The following is a 15,702-nucleotide window of genomic DNA, read 5'->3' on the forward strand; positions in this document are numbered from 1 at the left end:
AACTGGACAACAGAAAGGCTGTGGGGCCAGATAAAGTAAGTCCCCACCTGCTTCACCAGTGTGCCTGTGAATTGGCACGTCCACTCACCTCTCTATTTAATCAGTGCTTCGAATCCAGCACATGGCCAAAAATCTGGAAAACTAGCAGTGTTGAGCCAGTTCGTGAAAAAAACGATAAAAGTGACAATAAAAATTACCACCCTGTGTCACTAATGCCAGTCCTTAGTAAAGCTTCAAGTGTCACTGATCACTTCAAAAGACACCACATGCTCTGCACCAGGCAGTTTGGTTTCAGGCAGGGCCGGTCACCGGGTGATCTGCATCTGCTGCTCATGACTGACCTCAGGGCTGCCCTGGACCAAGGCAAGGCCACTGCCATCGTGGCGCTGGACATTGAAGGCGCATTTGACCAGGTGAGGCATGCAGCCCTGGTCAACAAACTCCATGCTGCAGGCGTAAATGGGGCCCTCATGTCGCTCCTCAGTGATTACGTGAATGACAGGCACCTGAGGGTGACTGTTGGAGGACATGAGTCTGAGGTGCAACCTGTCAAAGCAGGTATCCCTTAGGGGAGCTGCCTTGGCCACCTGCTGTGGAACCTGTATATAAACAACTTGCTGCACTTCCTCCCCAGCTCTAGGGCTTATGCGGACGATCTCATGCTGACCCACAGCTTCACCACAGGGAAGAAAGCTGCTGCTGAGTCCCGGCTCAGCAACATGCTGAACTGCATCACAGCCTGGGTTAGAGCGTGGCAGGTGAGATTCACACCACATAAAACCAAGCTGCTCATTGTCTCCAGGTCAAGGCCGGCCCTGTGCCTCAATTTCACCAGGGAGATGCTAACACCGCAGGACGAAGTGGAGGTGCTGGGGGTCATCTATGACCGTGGGCTTCAGGACCCACATTGAGCAGCTTGCCAGAGAGGCCTCAGGAAAGCTGGCCTCTCTGAGGAGGATACCATGGCTCCTGGATAGCAAGGGTTTAGAAGTGCTTTTATAAAGCACTTCTAGATCCTTGTTGGAATATGTGAGCCTGGCATGGGGTGGTGCGGCCCACAAGCACCTCGCCCTCCCTTATAAGGTACAGGAGAGGGCGGTACAGCTCACCTGAGACAACCACGCTGGCCATGAGTCATACCTCCACACCTTTCACAACATTGGTGGGACGTGGCAGGAATCACCATCATGTATAAGATGAATGTGTATCGCATGAGCCACCTACAGGAGCTACAACAACCACCCCACCAGGCTCAAGTGAACATCAGAGCCATCACCCACGCCCCTGAGGAACTCCTGCAGCCCCGGTGTAGAACGTGGCACCACCAGAGACAGTTTACTAACATGTACGTTAGTTGGCAGAACAAGATATTAGCCACACAGGTGGACCTGAAAGGGTCTACCCTGCAGGGGTTAAAAAAACAGATAAATGACTGGTTATTGTGTTGGCGGGGGTATGAAAATATGAGTTTGGCTTTTGGTTAGGAAATACTGATAATGTTTCCTTTAGTCATTCAAAGTCACTGTAATTATGTAATGTAGTATATAATTTACTCTGTCACTAAGTTATTGTGATCCAGTATAAATAAAGAGAGAGAGAGAGAGAGAGAGAGAGAGAGAGAGAGAGAGAGAGAGAGAGAGAGAGAGAGAGAGAGAGAGAGGCATCTCATTTTAACCTGGGTCATACGCCTGATATATCTGAGTCTTGCGTTTGGTAGAAGCCTCAAGCCTCTCACTACTCAGATAGTATCACATGACCCATAAGGCAATTTGCTCTCTCTCTCTCTCTCTCTCTCTCTCTCTCTCTCTCTCTCTCTCTCTCTCTCTCTCTCTCTCTCTCTCTCTCTCTCTCTCTCTCTCTCTCTCTCATGGTATCAAGTAAGTATTACATTGTTTGCAGAATGTATGATACTTTTTTTGTACCCAAAAATTACAATGACGAGTTATGAGCAAACCAACTTAAGAGTAGCCTTCTGGAATGTACCCTGCTCGTAACTTGAACACCCTCTGTATATATATATATATATATATATATATATATATATATATATATATATATATATATATATATATATATATATATATATATATATATATATATATATATATATATATATATATATATATATATATATATATATATATATAGGTTGACATTAAAAAATCTGGCAATATCTGGATCTGAAGAGTGCCATATTTTTTTTAAATGCTGGATTTTGTAATGGTTATATATATGCCATATATATTTCACAGAAAATGAGTGCCTTATAGGGAAGAAAATTAAGCACTATATGAAAAGCTAATGAAATTTTAATGTTTTCTGCGATCGATAACACACAATGTTTATGTTTTATGCCACCTTCTTTGCCAAGTCCAAATACATGATAAAACGAGAAGCAATGAGCAGGAATGCCTGTTAGTAGGTGCCAGCAAGACCCAACAGTTGATTCTGGAGTACAGCACCATCAAAACATAAATGATGCCTTCAAAAAAATACTTGCACCTAATTACACACACACCCTTCACTCAAAATCCATTATCATGGCAACTCCTAAACCAGCCTCAAAGTCCCCATCCAGGGAGGGAACCATAAATGTCCCCAGGTCAGATTCCTCTTCTGGTATCGACCCTAAGTGTCTTAACACCCTCCTTAACTTTCTCTTCATTAACTTCTGCAACATCTGCAGTCTTAGACCTAATTTTCAATCTATAGAACACCCCCTCTCCTCTAGTAAACCTCATCTTTTCCTAACTGAAACACAGGTGTCTGAGGCAACTGACAGTAGCTCCTTTTCTGTTCCATCCTACTTTCTCTATCCTCCTTTTCAATCCAATCTTTGTGCATCTATGTGCGCAAAGACTTAACCTGCTCTTGTGCTCACACTCTTGAATCTTCCAAGTTTTCCACCATCTGGCTACGACTACAGAGTCACTCTCAAACTAAATTTATCTATGTTATATACATCTCACCAAACTCCTCTGACTATAAGAAATTCTTTGACTACTTAACTTCCATGGTGGAGCAAATTCTGACTCTCTTCCCTTTTGCAGAGACCTACATTCTTGGAAACTTCAATGTTCACCAGTAGCTTTGGCTTTCCTCTCCCTTCACTGACCACCCTGGTGAATTAACCTTTAACTTTCCTATCCTCCACGACCTAGAGCAACTGGTGTAACACCCTACTCATATTCCTGACCGTTTTGCAGATACACCCAACATTCTTGACATTTTCTTAACCTCTAATCCTTTTGCTTATGCTGTTACCCTCTCTTCTTCATTGGGCTTCTCCAATCACAATCTCATATCTGTATCTTCTATCACTCCAATCCCTCCTCAGGATCCTCCAAAGCTGAAGTACCTCTGCTGTTTTGCCACTACTAGTTGGGGGGACCTGAGGAGGTATTATGCTGATTTTCCATGGAATGGCTACTGCTTCCATATCAAAGACCAATCTCTGTGTGCTGAATGCATAACAGAGGTGATAGTGTCTGGCATGGAGGTCTACATTCATCACTCTTTTTCTCAACCTAAACCTTCCAAACATTGGAAAGTTCACCTATGCCTCATTACCAAGAGAAATTGCTTGGTGGTCTACCATGAGGCTGTGGCATAGATTGGTGGACCAGACACTGTGGGAACAGGGGAGGTAACTTGGACTGTGTAATGTTGATGTGTAAATTCTCAGAGTCCTTATTAAGTTTCGAGTACAATAATATTTTTTTTTGTATTTTTTATACTACAATGTTATATCTTTCATCATGTGTTTTTCAGCCATCTCTTTCCATTTTCAAAATTGCACAATTTTTTTTTTTTTATGATAGGATCACATATATGATCACTTCATCAAAATCATTATTTTACCTTAACCAGGTGGGTTACCATATTTGATCAGTTCATCAACCTCATTTTCCAAACTTGAAAAAGAGATTTTTTTTATTTCATCTATGAAAATATCTTATAATGTTCTCTACTTTCACGATCATTGGCAACAGGATTGAAATTCTAAGTGCTTCTTTGAGTGCCTGGTAAAGGGTTAATTTCCTGCCTATCTTAAGTTTTTTAATTTATCCTCAACAGGAAGATTCTTAAACATCTATCACTTAACAACCTTCTATTTGATCACCAGTATGGGTTCCATCAAGGTCGCTCTACTAATGATCTGACTTTCTTTACAGAATCTTGGTCACCCTCTCTTAGAGATTTTGGTGAAACTTTTTCTGTTGCCTTAGATATATCAAAAGCTTTTGATAGAGTCTGGCACAAAGCTTTGATTTCTAAACTATCCTCCTGCAGCTTGTATCCTTTTCCATGTAACTTCATCTCAAATTTCCTTTCTGACTGTTCAATTGCTGCTGTGGTAGACAGTCACTGTTCTTCTCCTAAATCTATTAACAGGTTCTGTCCTGTCACCCACTCTCTTTCTATTATTTATCAATGATCTTCTAAACCAAACTTCTTGTCCTATCCACTCCTATGCTGATGATACATGCCTGCACTTTTCCACATCTTTTCATGGACGTCCAACCCTTCAGGAAGTAAACAGTTCATGCAGGGAAGCCACAGAATGCCTGACTTCTGATCTCTCTAAAATTTCTGATTGTGGCAGACCAAACTTGGTATTGTTCAGTGCCTCAAAAACTCAACTCCTCCATCTATCAACTCAAAACAACCTTCCAAACAACTAACTCTCTTCTTCAATGACACTCAACTGTTCCTCTCTTCCACACTGAACATCCTTGGTCTGTCCTTTTCTTACAATCTAAACTGGAAATTTCACATCTCATCTCTAGCTAAAACAGCTTCTATGAAGTTAGGCATTCTGAAATGTCTCTGCCAGTTTTTCTCACACCCCCCCAGCTGCTAACTTGGTACAAGGGTCTTATCAATCCATGTATGGAGTATGCTTCAAATGTCTGGGGTGGTTCCACTCTTACCACTCTTTTAGACAAGGTGAAATCAAAAGCTTTTCATCTCATCAACTCCTCTTCTCTATCTGATTGTCTTCAGCCTCTTTCTCACTGCCACAATGTTGCATCTCTAGTTATCTTCCACCACTATTTTCAAGCTAATTGCTCCTCTGATCTTGCTAACTGGTGTGCAGTATTACCATCACAGAGAGAGAGAGAGAGAGAGAGAGAGAGAGAGAGAGAGAGAGAGAGAGAGAGAGAGAGAGAGAGAGAGAGAGAGAGAGAGAGAGAGAGAGAGAGAGAGAGAGAGAGAGAGAGAGAGAGAGAGAGAGAGAGAGAGAGAGAGAGAGAGAGAGAGAGAGAGAGAGAGAGAGAGAGAGAGAGAGAGAGAGAGAGAGAGAGAGAGAGAGAGAGAGAGAGAGGTCACTGAGAGGTCGTCAGGAGAGGACGTGTTCGAGGTCGCTCCGGCAGTGTGAGAACCATATATCATATTGAACTTCATTCTATTCATGACACACAGGTGTTTTTCCATATAAAAACCTGTAAACTTACTGGTGGAAGAAAAGTTACTTAAGTGGAAACAGCGACCCACTGAGTGAAACACAACATTGCCAGCACGTGGACATTGAGTTTACTGTGTTCTACAAGGTCTTGGTGTTCTGTATTGCCGGAGGCATCAACATCGTGAAATGTACAGTGAGTGAGTGTGATGTTTAACAGTGCAGTGCAGTGCAGAAAAATTACAGTGACAATAAGAAGTGCAGCAAGGTAGACGCCAACTAGCATGTTCACGGTAAGGAGCTAGTCGTCCTGACCTCACCCTGCTTAGGCTACACTACAGGGGCTGAAATCCCTCGGGAATTCCACCAAACTGCACCCACAATCATTAAGGGATTATCGAGCTGATGAAACTCCCCCATGCACCCCTCTCCCTAACATGCCCACTCCACTCCGCCCACCCCACTACACTCACAGAATGGTGCTGGAGTGCTATGAGTGCCACGCAGAAAGACCGAAAGATCTCTGTGGGTACAGACCAAGTTACTGGTGTACAGTCTGTGGCCGTAAGGCGTCACTGACGACCAATCAGCAGTGCACCACAGAATCCTGCCCCAACCTCTGCCATGTCCATTGTCTGGGTGACGTAAGAGTACAGGTGTGGTGACACAGGTCAGCTCCGTGCCCTGGCAGGGATTTTTTTCTTTTTTTTTTTATTTAGGAAGGATACTGGCCAAGGGCAACAAAAATCTAATAAAAAAAAATACCCACTAAAATGCCAGTCCCATAAAAGGGTCAAAGCAGTGGTCAAAAATTGGTGGATAAGTGTCTTGAAACCTCCCTCTTGAAGGAATTCAAGTCATAGGAAGGTGGAAATACAGAAGCAGGCAGGGAGTTCCAGAGTTTACCAGAGAAAGGGATGAATGATTGAGAATACTGGTTAACTATTGCATTAGAGAGGAGGACAGAATAGGGGTGAGAGAAAGAAGAAAATCTTGTGCAGCGAGGCCGTGGAAGGAGGGGAGGCATGCAGTTAGCAAGATCAGAAGAGCAGTTAGCATGAAAATAGCGGTAGAAGACAGCTAGATATGCAACATTGCGGCGGTGAGAGAGAGGCTGAAAACAGTCAGTTAGAGGAGAGGAGTTCATGAGACGAAAAGCTTTTGATTCCACCCTGTCTAGAAGAGCAGTATGAGTGGAACCCCCCAGACATGTGAAGCATACTCCATACATGGACGGATAAGGCCCTTGTACAGAGTTAGCAGCTGGGGGGGGTGAGAAAAACTGGCGGAGACGTCTCAGAACGCCTAACTTCATAGAAGCTGTTTTAGCTAGAGATGAGATGTGAAGTTTCCAGATCAGGACAGACCGAGGATGTTCAGTGTAGAAGAGGGGGACAATTGAGTGTCATTGAAGAACACGGGATAGTTGTCTGGAAGGTTGTGTCGAGTTGATAGATGGAGGAATTAAGTTTTTGAGGCACTGAACAATACCAAGTTTGCTCTGCCCCAATCAGAAATTTTAGAAAGATCAGAAGTCAGGTGTTCTGTGGCTTCCCTGCGTGATATGTTTACCTCCTGAAGGGTTGGACGTCTATGAAAAGACGTGGAAAAGTGCAGGGTGGTATCATGAGCGTAGGAGTGGATAGGACAAGAAGTTTGGTTTAGAAGATCATTAACGAATAATAAGAAGAGAGTAGGTGACAGGACAGAATCCTGAGGAACATCACTGTTAATAGATTTAGGAGAAGAACAGTGACCGTCTACCACAGCAGCAATAGAACGGTCAGAAAGGAAACTTGAGATGAAGTTACAGAGAGAAGGATAGAAACTGTAGGAGGGTAGTTTGGAAATCAAAGCTTTGTGCCAGACTCTATCAAAGGCTTTTGATATATCCAAGGCAACAGCAAAAGTTTCACCAAAATCTCTAAAAGAGGATGACCAAGACTCAGCAAGGAAAGCCAGAAGATCACCAGTAGAGCGGCCTTGACGGAACCCATACTGGCAATCAGATAGAAGGTTGTGAAGTGATAGATATTTAAGAATCTTCCTGTTGAGGATAGATTCAAAAACTTTAGATAAGCAGGAAATTCAAGCAATAGGACAGTAGTTTGAGGGATTAGAGCGGTCACCCTTTTTAGGAACAGATTGAATGTAGGCAAACTTCCAGCAAAAAGGGAAAGGTAGATGTTGACAGACAGAGCTGAAAGAGTTTGACTAGGCAAGGTGCAAGCACGGAGGCACAGTTTTGGAGAACAATAGGAGGGACCCCATCTGGTCCATAAGCCTTCCGAGGGTTTAGGCCAGGGAGGGCATGGAAAACATCATTGCAAAGAATTTTAATAGGTGGCATGAAGTAGTCAGAGGGTGGAGGAGAGGGAGGAACAAGCCTAGAATCATCCAAGGTAGAATTTTTAGCAAAGGTTTGAGCAAAGAGTTCAGCTTTAGAAATAGATGTGATAGCAATGGTGCCATCTGGTTGAAGTAGAGGAGGGAAAGAAGAAGAAGCAAAGTTATTGGAGATATTTTTGGCTAGATGCCAGAAATCCCGAGGGGAGTTAGATCTTGAAAGGTTTTGACATTTTCTGTTAATGAAGGAGTTTTTGGCTAGTTGGAGAACAGACTTGGCATGGTTCCGGGCAGAAATATAAAGTGCATGAGATTCTGGTGATGGAAGGCTTAAGTACGTTTTGTGGGCCACCTCTCTATCACGTATAGCACGAGAACAAGCTGTGTTAAACCAAGGTTTAGAAGGTTTAGGACGAGAAAAAGAGTGAGGAATGTACGCCTCCATGCCAGACACTATCACCTCTGTTATGCGCTCAGCACACAAAGACGGGTCTCTGACACGGAAGCAGTAGTCATTCCAAGGAAAATCAGCAAAATACCTCCTCAGGTCCCCCCAACTAGCAGAGGCAAAACACCAGAGGCACCTTCGCTTAGGGGGATCCTGAGGAGGGATTGGAGTGATAGGACAAGATAAAGATATGAGATTGTGATCGGAGGAGTCCAACGGAGAAGAAAGGGTGACAGCATAAGCAGAAGGATTAGAGGTCAGGAAAGGGTCAAGAATGTTGGGCGTATCTCCAAGACGGTCAGGAATACGAGTAGGGTGTTGCACCAATTGCTCTAGGTCATGGAGGATAGCAAAGTTTTAGGCTAGTTCACCAGGATGGTCAGTGAAGGGAGAGGAAAGCCAAAGCTGGTGGTGAACATTGAAGTCTCCAAGAATGGAGATCTCTGCAAAAGGGAAGATGGTCAGAATGTGCTCCACTTTGGAAGTTAAGTAGTCAAAGAATTTTTTATAGTCAGAGGAGTTAGGAGAGAGGTATACAGCACAGATAAATTTAGTATGAGAGTGACTCTGTAGTCGTAGCCAGATGGTGGAAAACTCGGAAGATTCAAGAGCGTGGGCACGAGAGCAGGTTTAAGTCATTGCGCACATAAACGCAGCATCCAGCTTTGGATCGAAAATGAGGATCGAGAAAGTAGGAGGGAACAGAAAAGGAGCTACTGTCAGTTGCCTCAGACACCTGAGTTTTAGTGAGGAAAAGAAGATGAGGTTTAGAAGAGGAGAGGTGGTGTTCTACAGATTGAAAATTAGATCTTAGACCGCGAATGTTGCAGAAGTTAATGAAGAAAAAGTTGAGGGGGGTGTCAAGACACTTAGGGTCGTCGACAGAAAGGCAGTCCAACCTGGGGACATTTATGGTCCCCTCCCCAGATCGGGACTCCGAGGCTGGTGTAGGAGTCGCCATGATGATTTAAAAATTTTTGGGTGAAGGGTGTGTGTGTTATTAGGTGCTTGTAGTTTTGTGAGGAGGAAGAGAGTTGTCTTTAGAGGGCAGGCTGTGACTGCCCCCTTGTGTTGTGAGACACAAAGGGAAACGTTCAATGAGGTCACAGCTGGGTTTAATGATAAGTTCACAGCACCCCCTGAACAGTGCTTTAGACCTCACTGGGAGTAATTATCATTTCGGCAGGTGTCTACTGCCTCCTCCTCCTGTTATCCAGGGGATAACTGATCCTGTCACATTTTTTGTGGAAAACTCACAAGAACCTACAGCATCCCTTCCCTCCTCCTCTCTTCCCCCTACACCATCAGTGGATCTGGTTGAGGAGCAGCAGGAGGACGGCCTGGACACCCTAACAAAGGAGGAGCTGTTACAACAGTTAAGAAAGGTTCGCAGTGAGTTGGCCACGACAAAAGGTCAGCTGACAAACTACAGAGCCATAACTACAGGTCTTGCTGAGAAAAGGTGTGTGCTAGTGGAAGGCCATATCCATAGTGGGACACCCTCTTGGCCACTCACACCAGCAAGGACCCGCAGCAGAGGTCAGTGGCTTGTTCAGCCAGACCTCACAAAATTCTGAGTGAGGTTGCATCCACCGTCTCCGCAGACACCCTGGAAAATACATCTCTGTCCCCCCCACTGACCAACACCCCTTGGCCCCTCACCCCTATGGCTTCCAGTATGGAGCAACTCCCCAACACTATCCAGCGATGCTACAAGTCGCCCAATAGTGAACTTAAGATAATGTCGGCCAACGTGAGAGGCTTCCATACGAACATTGGGGAGCTCACTCACAGTGTTATTATTAAGAATGATGTAGATTTAGTGTTCGTGTGTGAGACCTTTCTCAATTCCAAGGTGCCAGATAATTACGCCCAAGGTTAAAGGGTACTTGGCCGCTCTACACAAGGCGGGGGTGTGGCCTTCTGCTACAAAGAGATGGTGGTAGAGCCTCTCATGCCCGTGCCTGGGGAACTTGAGCTACTGGCATTAAAAATAATGGACAGTAACAGGAAAGGTCTGTTGTGTGTGGGCTGCTATCGGCCTGCTATCGGTAGTCGGCCTAGACTACCTGCCAGAAAACTTGGACACTTTCATGACAGCCAGTCAGTGTGACAGTGTGGTAGTGATTGACGACCTGAACCAGCACACGGTGAGAGACACTTTTAACTCCCTACTGGTGGTGCACGACATGCACAATTATGTCACCTTCCCCCACGCACAGGTCTGGGTCATCCCTGTACCCAGTAGTGACAGAACTTCCTCCCCACACAGTACAGTGTTCTCCACTCGACTTTGTGGGCACCTCAGACCACGTGGCTGTCCTCACCAGGATGCAATTCAGGACACCACGAGAGGAGAGCTTTACCAGCAACCTCTAGAGGTGGGAGGCCGCCGACTGGGATGCCCTCTGTGCCGCCCTGAGGACCATGGACTGGGGAGATGTGCTGCGTGGCGACGCTAACCAGCAGGTGAGGCGGCTCACCCAGCTGCTCCACGCCCTGCAGGCCCGCTGGGTGCCACACTCGGACCACAAAACCAAGGCATCAGACCAGCCCTGGTTTGGCCCTGCATGCCGCACTGCCTCTGATGCCAAGCACTGAGCCTGAAATGCTCTTAAGAGACACTCCACTGCCAGGAACAAGTTAAGGAACCGAGAGGCAACAATGCACATGAATACCACGCAAACATGGGCAGCGGAGCAGTGGAAAGCTAACCTCAAGAGTAAGCTAAGGGGAGGCCAGGTTGGTTGTAAACCGTGGTGGAGCCTTGTCAAGGACCAGCAGGGTGAGTCACGGGGCACTTCCATCCCTGCACTCCACCGGGCAGATGGCAGCATTGCCCACACTGCTCATGACAAAGCGGACCTCCTGGCCAAGCACTTCGCTGAAAAGATGTGCATCCCCGACCCTGAAAGACCATCTCCGCTACTCCCTTAAATTGTGAAAGAAACACTAGAGACAGTGAATACAAGTGAAGAGGAAGTGAAAGTGATATTCTCAAACTTGGACAGGAAAAAAGTGGTAGTGCCACAGGACATTAGTCCCCACGTACTACAACAATGTGCTGTGGAGCTGGCGCGCCCACTCGCTTCACTCTTTAACCACTGCCTCAGCAACGCCACATGGCCTGAAATGTGGAAGGGGAGTAGTGTGGTGCCTCTGCATAAGAAAAATGCAAAGACAGGCAAAAAACTACAGACCCGTGTCCCTGCTGCCTGTGCTGAGCCAAAGTGCTGGAAACTGTTGTGGCCTCAAGAGTCACGCGGCACCTCGAGAGGCACCACCTGCTGAGCAACAGACAGTTTGGGTTCGGGCAGGGGAGGTTGGCGGCAGATCTGCACCTGCTCCTCTCAACAGAGTGCAGTGGGGCCCTGGACCAAGGGAAGACCACAGCTGTCATGGCTCTTGACATCGAGGGGGCGTTCGACAAAGTGTGGCACGCAGCCCGCATCACAAAGCTCTGTGCTGTAGGCGTGGACAGGGCCACTCCTCCAGCTCCTTGAGAATTACTTGAGAGACAGACATCTCAATGGGCAGGAATCAACGCCACAGCCCATAAGGGCAGGTGTTCCTCAAGGAAGCTGCCTCAGCCCTTTGCTGTGGATATGTGTATGTCAATGATCTGATGCACCTCGTTCCTACTGCAAAGGCATTTACAGATGACATAACACTATCCCACAGCTATGGACTGGAGGAGGAAGCTGCAGCCAACTGCAACATCAATGCCACCCTGAGCCATGTTGCAGCCTGGGGAAGGAAGTGGCAAGTAAAGTTTGCCGCTCACAAAACCCAGCCACTCACTATCAACAGGACAAGTAGAGCCCTGTGCCTCACCTTCAATGGGGAGACACTGACACTGTGGGATGAGGTGGAGGTGCTGGGGGTCACTTACGACCATAAGTTGACCTTCAGAACCCATGTGGAGCAACTCGCCAGAGAGGCCTCGGGGAAGCTGGCATCCTCGAGGAGAATCTCCTACCTCCTTGACGCCAAGGGACTGGAGTTACTCTACAAGGCGCAGGTACACTCCTCCTTGGAGTACACATGCCTGGCCTGGGGCGGCATGGCAAACAAGCACCTCGCTCTGGACAAGGCGCAGGACCGAGCAGTGCGACTCATCAGGAACAGTGAGCTCGGCCTTCAGCATGCACTGCACACCCTCCAGCACCGGTGAGACGTGGCAGGCCTCACCGTCATGTTCAAGGTGCAACAGGCAACGGGTGCCACACCTACAGGCTCTCCGGCAGCCTGCCCAACATGCCGAAGTCACCACCAGAGCTGTCACACGCGCCCCTGGGGAGCTGCTCCAGCCCAGATGCAAAATGTGGCACCAGCAGACAGTTTCTGAACACATACATTGGCTGGTGGAAAGCGTTTGTTACCATGCAGCCAAGTGTTGACGGCTGGACCAGGCAGCAGTTCAAGACTGCAGTGAATGTGTGGTTCCCACAGACAGACAAAGAAAGGCTTTCAGATAGAAGGCATTAACAGTGACTTCTTTAGCCTAATTTGCTGTATTAAATATGTAAAGTATATGTACAGCAACTCTGTAAACACATATGATGTAGATTTGCATAAATAAAAAGAGAGAGAGAGAGAGAGAGAGGAGAGAGGAGGAGGAGAGAGAGAGAGAGAGAGAGAGAGAGAGAGAGAGAGAGAGAGAGAGAGAGAGAGAGAGAGAGGAAGAGAGAGAGAGAGAGAGAGAGAGAGAGAGAGAATTTAACAGTATTTGTGCATAGTGTACTATTACTTCAACTCCACACCTAAGCATAAGCTTACAATCCTGGGTATCTGTACTACAGCTGCATGAGATGTATGGTAACTATTAGATACTTTTTTTCAAGAAAAAAGTGCTTCTTATGTGCCAGCAAATATGGTATATACCACATTTGCCAGTGTATTAGATGCATCTCTGCATAAGATGCACCCCTATATTATTAAAATGTTTTGTGGAAAAAAATGTTATATTTCATCATAAATTTATTCATTTATTTATAATAAAAAGAAAGGCCCACTTAATGCCAGTTCCCAGAGAAATATCAGACAGAATAAAAAAAAAAAAAGGATGTCTCTTGAAACCTCCCTATTCAATGTCCAAGTTGCATGAAAAAGAAATACAGAATTAGGCAGGGAGTTCCAGAGTTTACCAGAGAAAGGGATGAATGATTAAGAATACTGGCTAACTCTTGCATTAGAGAGGTGGACAGAATAGGGATGAGAGAAAGAAGAGTCTTGTGCACTGAGGCCACAGAAGGAGGGGAGGCATGCAGTTAGCAAGATCAGAAGAGCAGTTAGCATGAAAATACTGGTAGAAGATAGGAAGAGATGCAATATTGTGGTGATGAGAAAGAGGCTGAAGACAGACAGTTAGAAGAGAAACAGTTAGAAGAGAGGAGTTGATAAAAAGAAATCCTTTTGATTCCACCCTGTCTTAAAGAGTGGTATGAGTGAAACCCCCCATCCCCCCCCAACCCATGCCCCATTTACATGAAGCAAACTCCATACATGTAGAGCTAAGGTCCTTGTACAGAGTTAACAGCTGGTGGAGGTTGAGAAAAACTGGCAGAGACAATACAGAATGTCTAATTTCACAGAAGCTGCTTTAGCTGGAGATGAGATATGAAGTTTCCAGTTTAGATTATAAGTGAAGGATAGACCAAGGATGTTAAGTGTAAAAGAGGGGGACAGTTGGGTGTCATTGCAGAACAGGAGATAGATATCTGGAAGCTTGTGTTGAGTTTAATAGAAGGAGGAATTTAGCTTTTGATGCATTGAACATTACTAAGTTTGGTCTGCCCCAATTAGAAATTTTAAAGAGATCAGAAGTTTTTTTGAGGCATTTAACATTAAGTTTGCTCTGCCCCAATTAAAAAATTTAGAGATATTTGGTCAGGCATTCTGTGGCTTCCCTGCATGAGTTGCTTACTTCCTGAAGGGTTGGATGTCTACTAAAACGTGGAAAAGTGCACAGTGGTACAATCAGTGTAGGAATGGATAGGACAAGAGGTCTGGTTTAGATCACTGGTAAATAATAGGAAAATAGTGGGTGACAGAACAAAACCAATGTTAATAGAATTTGTAGAAGAACAGTGACCATCTACTACAACACCAATAGAACAGTCAGAGAGGAAACTTGAGATGAAGTTACAGAGAGAAGGATAGAAGCTGTAAGAGAGTAGTTTGAAAATCAAGGTTTTGTGCCAGACTCTCAAAAGCTTCTGATGTGTCTAAAGGTATCTTCTTCAGTTCTTTGCAAGTGTCTCAGAAGCAGGCATTTTCTGATGCATTCCTTTCACACAGGTCTCCTGGGAGCTTCAGAACCTTACAACTATCCTGAGCCACAAGCTTTATAAGGGCTTGCAAGAATTGTGGGGGGGGCAGCTGGGTGGAGCAAAAGACACAGCTACTCATGGGCAGCAATGTAGACATGTTAGGTGAAAACAAGTCAATGTGCATGTATTGTTTTCATTAAAATCTCAAACATACATAATTATGTGCATATAAGTTAGTCATGAATGAAAAGCATTATTAAAACTGTGTAGCATGAATTGTTTCAAACTAAGTGAATAGTAACATTTGCTTACAATGAGCATGGAACAGTCAAGCCTTTCAGAAGTGTGCAGCATTCTGGCAAGGCAGGTAAAGGTGTCAGAATAGCCTTCCTGTCTTGGGACACGACTTCCAACATATCATTTTGTTCAGGTACAGTGCCATAATGCAGTGTGAGGTCATGACTGATACAACTAATTCACACTAAAATACTCTGCAGAGTGGCTTGTATTTGCACAGGTGAAGTAGGACAGCATTGAAAAAGTGATACACGGGACAGAACATTCCCTTAACATTTTAGAATCTGAACAGTGGCACAAAGGACCTTGTTCTCACCCTTGTGAATGACATATGACCTTAACAGTTGCTAGAAGTGCTCCCTACATCACAGTTTCATCTTGCTTCATAATCACTAATAATAGACCGTATTTCATTATATTATACTTGCAGTCTGTCTAGACAGAATAGGATCATAAACATAGATACCTATGAGGTGAATGTACCCAAAACGTGAAAATAGTGTGCAAATACCAACAAAGAGATGCTTTAACATTTCATTTCATAACTGCCATATGTACAGTACCATGCAGTGTGTTTTACTAGTCATATTGGCCAATATCAGGCATCATTTTGATCCAGAATGTCTTAACCAGGCTATGGCATATCCTATATGCCTGTTCTTTAGATGTGACAACCATTAAACAAGAATAACTGTTATGTCTGCCTGTCGCTTTCCTTCAATAAAAAAAAAAAGCAAAGAATCGGCCCTATATGATTGCTTTTATTCAACTGACGATATTGCAAGGCCTGGAAGACCAGCAATTCACTTCTAAATAACACAAACTTAAGGACTGAGTGGTTAAGTATGCTGCGGTCTCTGTGAGGGACACCTTGCCAATGAACTGTATGACACTTTTTCCTTGGGCAGCATGCCAGGCAACTCCATTTGTGT

At 45.0% G+C, this 15,702-nt stretch overlaps 1 protein-coding gene across 4 annotated transcripts in view; it reads right to left on the minus strand.

The window, feature by feature from the left end:
- LOC135111742 (actin-related protein 8-like) overlaps positions 1 to 15,702 on the minus strand; it is a 301,644-nt gene that overhangs the window by 223,484 nt on the left and 62,458 nt on the right. The window lies entirely within an intron of this gene.

Source organism: Scylla paramamosain, chromosome 2, assembly GCF_035594125.1.
Source record: "Scylla paramamosain isolate STU-SP2022 chromosome 2, ASM3559412v1, whole genome shotgun sequence".
Taxonomy (NCBI): domain Eukaryota; kingdom Metazoa; phylum Arthropoda; class Malacostraca; order Decapoda; family Portunidae; genus Scylla; species Scylla paramamosain.